This window comes from Pristis pectinata, chromosome 6 (genome assembly GCF_009764475.1).
Source record: "Pristis pectinata isolate sPriPec2 chromosome 6, sPriPec2.1.pri, whole genome shotgun sequence".
Classification (NCBI taxonomy): Eukaryota; Metazoa; Chordata; class Chondrichthyes; order Rhinopristiformes; family Pristidae; genus Pristis; species Pristis pectinata.
Window position 1 is genome coordinate 62,189,575 of NC_067410.1, and position 6,000 is coordinate 62,195,574.

The following is a 6,000-nucleotide window of genomic DNA, read 5'->3' on the forward strand; positions in this document are numbered from 1 at the left end:
AAGGTTAATTGGCCACTGAGTGTAGGCGAGTGGTAGAATCTGAATGTTAATTAATGGGAATGTGGGGAGAATAAATTGGGATAGGGAAGGATTAGTTTAAATGAGTGGTTGATGATTGGCGTGGACCCAGCAGGCTGAAGGGCCTGTTTCTGTGCTGCACCTCTCTATGACTCCATGTATCCAAAACTGTACATAATACTCCAGCTACAGTTTCACCAAGGCCAAATACAACTGCAGCAGGACTTACTGCTGTATTCATATCCTCTTGTAATAAAGGCTGGCATTCCATTTGCTTTCGCAACCACTTGATTCACATACATGTTGGCCTTCAGTGACTTGTACAAGGACACCCATGTCCTTTTGAAGATCAACACTAACCAAACCTCAATTATTTCATCTTTCGCACTTGAACCCTACAAACATTCTGGTAAATCTGCCCAACAGGTGGTTAAACCACAGCTTTAGACAGTAGCCTCATTGTGGTATGTTAAATCATTAGAAATAAAGACTAAAATTTCATCAGCATTTTAGATGTTTTCTACCTGCCCAGTACATTCATGTAATCTATCATTAGGGCATATAGAGTCTCAAACTCTTCAAACCACCATTGTTCCTTAAATTTTCACCATTTGAAAGACGCAGTCAATCTTTTCAGTCCAAAGATGATCACCATAGACTTGCCTGCAATGGAATCAGCATACCTCAGATTCACCAGCTCAGTTCGTCAATCAATATCTCTTTATAATTCTGTGGTTCTACTGCTTACGATTCAACCAATGTTTGTATTTACAACAGAGTGTGATGTTATCTCAATTAGTGAGAGCAGGAATGAACACTTTTAGTCTCAGGACTGATCCTTGCAGACATAGTTCCCACAAAACAATTTGTCCAGTTCTCTACCAACCATCCCTGAGCCATGTTCCTAGCCATATCAATTATTTGCCCTAATTCCATAAGTCTTTCATTCAGAAGGTGGTAAGTCTTTGGCATTCTCTGCCACAGAGAACTGTGGAAACTCCATCACTGAGTTCATTCAATCATATTTGAAGCACCATCAGGAAAGCAATGTAATCCTTAACCATAACCATTCCCTTGCCGACTGTAGCAGTTAGTTCTCTGCAAAGCTTCAATGAGTGTATTGGATCTGCCCTATCAATGAGTGTATTGGATCTGCCCTATCAATGACATGCTCCATATTGGCTGACTCTGTCTTTACCTATCTCCTTTTATTATCAGTTCAATTAAGTTCCCACTTTAGGTGATGGACAACAGGTGTAGGGTTACCTGGTTTCTCTTTCTCATTGTCCTCTGAAGGAAGAATATAATCAGTTTTGCAGACGTCAGTGAGAAGTGCTCCATGTTCTTTTAATGAGAATGCAGAAACCCTGATTAACTTCAGTACAATTATCAACCGTGTTCACATGGGAGAATACTTTACCACAGCAAGTGTTAAGGTCTGGAGGTCACTGCTGGAGACGATGTGGAGGTAGATTCCTTTGTAGCATTCAGAAGGGAGCTGGATAAGGATCTGAGGGGTAAGAACTTGCAGGGCTCTGGGGCGAGTGCAGGAGAGCGGATGACTCTTCCAAAGAGCCAGGACCAAAGCAATATTCCGAATGGTCTCCTTCCGTGCAGTATTCTGTGATTCTGCGAGTAATGTGATTCAGTTTGAAAATGTGTCCTTCAATTTGTTTCTCAGGAGATTGAAAGAGACATTTCAGACCCAGATCATGTTTTCCTTGTACAAGGGCAGTCTGGTTATCCTCGTGTCGACGGTTTGTGGTACCCTGTATCTATTCTACAAAGACTATCAGTCCACCAACAACAACAACTTGAAACAATCCCAGGTAAAATATAAAACTGGTGCAAAGATTTCCAACACAAACATCAAAACCGGTATTATGTTTGTGGAGTCGACTGACAATGTAGAGCCGATGCCGTTGACGGTATGCTCGGTGGAGTCTGCTGCTCGTCTCAACCCAGACAAACCAATCTATTACTTCATGAAGGGGTTCAGTGGCAACTTGAGCCAGTATCCACAGCCTGAGTACAGAGGCATCCCTTTCCTCTCCTCAATGAAGAATGTTGTCATTCTACCCTTAAATCCAAGTGAACTGTTTGAAGACACCCCGTTGGAAGGCTGGTATCAAAAGGTAACCAAAACTATGACTTATTAATTCCAATGAGCAATCTAGTTATTTGAAAAGTAGAACACTTGTAGAATATAAAAAATGAACGATGAGAATTGTAGGGTTTGTTCAATAACCCGGTGTGATTTGGACCAAACAAGCTCGCAGAGTGATAAAGTGCGGCAGAGAATTAAAGAGTCCACTGTTTTACCACACAATTCTGCTCTTAAAATCTATCACCTAATACCTAGGGGAATTGTTCTGTCTGTCAGAACCGTTGCAGCTCTGCACGTTCCCCAACACACTGCAACATTCTCCTTCACTCTGAGAAGGCTGGGTGGGTGGACAAACCTCCTTCCATCCGCTTTTTGGTGACGTGTCCCTTGCTATTCCTACATTGCTGCGTGAATCTGCCAATGACATCCAACCCCCCAGCAAAGTACTCACACTGTCAGTGTCACTGCCCCAGGCAAACCTGTTTCAGGGCTCTTATGTTCCCTGTCTCTTGTATAATGGATATTGTGTCTGTTCTTTGTGACAACAAGTGCTTTGTATCTTGTTTATTGATGTGGTTCATTGTTTACTGATGGCTCCAATTTCCCCTTTTTGAAAATGTAAAGGTGCAAAACAGAAAACAGTAGTTGCTTTAACCCAGATCATTGAAATAAATTCTAATCTGTCTACAGAGCAGGAAGGGAGCTGAGGATTCACAACCTCCAGACATCACAAAGCATCTGAGCGCTTCAACCAATATCCCTTTTAAATGTGTTTTATATTTTCTAAGCAAATACAAAGACACAGTTGGATCCCAGTGCAAGTGCAGTGTAATACACTCACTCTCAATCATGAAATACCTAAATACGATGACTCTGTCTGTCTGAGTGCCAAATACTCTTCATTACACTTGGCACCAGTCACAGTCACTTTCGCCGGGCTCCTGCAATTCACCGTTCTCTGCTCTTCACAAAGGTTGGCCTCCTACCTTGGGTGGTGCTGGTGCTGTCTTCACTCCCTTGGCTGGAGCCCCCTTGGTCTTCGCTGGCTGCCGTCGAGGTCCTTCACTGCTGAGCAATGAGGGAAGTTATGGCTAATCTGGCTTTCCTGATGGGTTTAGTTATACCCTTGCTATAACCTTCCAGATACTTGGATGGCAAGGTGAGAGGGCCACTGCTAGTCACTTCAAAGGACAATGAGTCAGGGGGAAGTATTGAATGCAACCCTCCATATGAGATGGGGACAGGAAATTCAGTCTACCTCTCTATTGTTTCTCTTTCCCTGAACGGACTTGTTAAATATTCAGTCACTAATCAATGGACCACTATGTGGTCAATAGCCCCTATTCTTGCCATAGTATCACTAAGCTGTGAGCTCATACTGATTGCTTGGCCCAGCTAGTTTTGTGGATTTGGATCTTCCACCAGTCTAGAATGAGATTAGCCTATACCTGGAGCCTTTGTACTGGGCTGCAGAACTGGGGAAGCCACAAGTGAAATGTGAAAATAAATATTACTCTGTTGCTTATCCCACAGGCAAATCCAGAAAATGAGAAGTATTGGACCCATGTGCTTGCTGATGGCTGCAGGTTAGCATTGCTCTGGAAATATGGGGGCATCTACCTGGATTCTGACATAATATCATTGAGGTCTTTGTCATTTGATAACTTTATCTGCATAGAGGACACAGGATCTTTCAATAATGCAGCAATGGGTTTCCATCACAAGCACCATGTTTTTATGTAGAATTGCTTGGAAGATTTTGTGGCCAATTACATTGGAGATGTTTGGGGTTAGCAAGGTCCTCGTCTGATTACCCGGATGCTGAAGAGGTGGTGCAACACTGATAAACCAGCTGCCATCATTGGCAACAAATGCAGTGGCATCTCTTTATGGATCATGAATCGGTTCTACCCAATCCCACATTCAAACTGGCGGAGTTACTACATTGCCTGGAAAAGGAGGATATAGAGTGTACCTTCTCAGCTACATATGGAGTACATGTTTGGAATTTTATGAATTCCAGCAAGAAAAGAAAGCTGGTTTTTGGAAGTGGATCATTAATAGAATTTTTTTTCAGATTTATTGTCCAACTACATACAGAAGCTTAAATCATTAATGAAATAGTTTGGAAATATTTTGTCTGAAATATTGCACTCAATTAGTCATGGATGGAGTGGCTACAGGGGAAGTAATTTGGCACAAGACATGGAAATTTCATCCTGTGAACCTTCATTCTGTCCAACTGATCTGCTATAAAGCTGGTTAAGCCACTTAAGCACTAACACGGCTAATTGTTTCCTCCAACTCCCAACAGCATGTTGTTGGGCTTCCATTGTAACACTGTCACTTTGCACAGTATCATCCTTACCTAGGACGCTTGGATATTGGCTTAGTACTGAGAGCCAAAGGTGGAAATCTAAATCATCTAAAATAAATTAAAAGAAATCCCTGTTATCCCTCAAACCTGCACCAGCATTTAATAAGGTTGTCAGCTGATCTGATTGTTGCCTGATAACCCTGGATTTCCCTGAATCTAAGTCTGATTCAACTTTTACTATATTCCATGACTCAACAACCCCATCCCTTGAGCAGAGAATTCCAGTTTCTTCTGTCTTCCATAGTAACCCCCTATCCTGAGATTACCCCATTTACCTCCTGCCCCCCCCCCAAATCTAGTCTTATACCATCCCACTGGGGGAAAGACTCACAACATCTACAAGCTGCCTCAGATTCTTGTACCTTTAAAATAAGATCGCTTCCCATTCTTTTAATCTTCAGAGAAATAGGCTTAGCCTATTCAATGGACAAATCCTTCAACCCAGGAGTTATCCTGTGTCCTGCCTCCAAGTATATCCTTAAGAAGAGCAAGATGGTACCTAATACTCCAGATGAGGCCTCTCAAAGGCCATTCATCACAAAAACCTGGTTTTGTATCAGTGATGTTAATTAACGTGAACTGAATTGGATATATTGGGCAATTTGGATTTACTGAGTTTGTATTTCCTTCAATTTGTAATAGTTTGCAGGCAACATTTTCTGCACATCTATCAAATAGAGGGTCAAATTGGGTGTAGTAGGTCAAGCTGCTGCCTTTCAACTCCAACGACTGTAGTTTGATCCTTGGCTCCAGTACTGTTTGTGTGGAGTTTGCACATTCTCCTGAGACTGCGCAGGATTCCCCATGGTGCTCTGACTTCCTCCCACATTCAAAATGTGTGCTGGTTGGTAGCTTAAATGGTTATGTAAATTGCCTGAGAGTTGGTTGTTCAGTGGGGTGTTGATGGGCAAGTGGGAGCAGGGAATCCTAAGTGAATAGGAATGAACATTCAGGGAGTTACACCCTTGTGATACTACTTGGGCTGTGGCTTCTCAATAGGAACCTGAAGAGAGACTAGGGTGAGTCACCAGCTTCCTGAATCTGTGGGTAGGCAGCGATACCCATCAATCCACAACCACTCTGCCTGAGAGTCTCTTGAAAAAAATTGAGTTCTTCTGCATTGAGTTGAAACATCAGTGTTACCTTGATGCTGTGGTGGACACCAGACTTGGAAATGTAGCATTTATCAGGATGGGCACATGTTTGTTCAGGGAGCTCTGTCAGCAGAAGCTCTCAGATCTCCATCACTGTTTAAAAGCCACTGCTGTCATCGTCTACCTCAACAGCCTCCAATGCACCTGAACCCACAGTCACTGTTGCAGACGTAAGATCAGTCTTCTGGAGAGTGAACCCACTGAAAGCATCTGGCCCAGATGGTGTCCCTGGCTGTGTCCTTAGATCCAATGCAGACCAGATGGTGGGGGTAGTTACAGACATTTTTAACCTCTCCCTGCTTCAATCTGCTTTAAGAAGACCACTATCATCCTGGTACCTAAGA

General features: G+C 42.8%; 1 pseudogene; it reads left to right on the forward strand.

Moving 5' to 3' along the window:
- Positions 1–4,241, forward strand: part of LOC127571839 (alpha-1,4-N-acetylglucosaminyltransferase-like) — a 46,897-nt pseudogene extending 42,656 nt beyond the window's left edge.
- Positions 4,242–6,000: the final 1,759 nt, after the last annotated feature.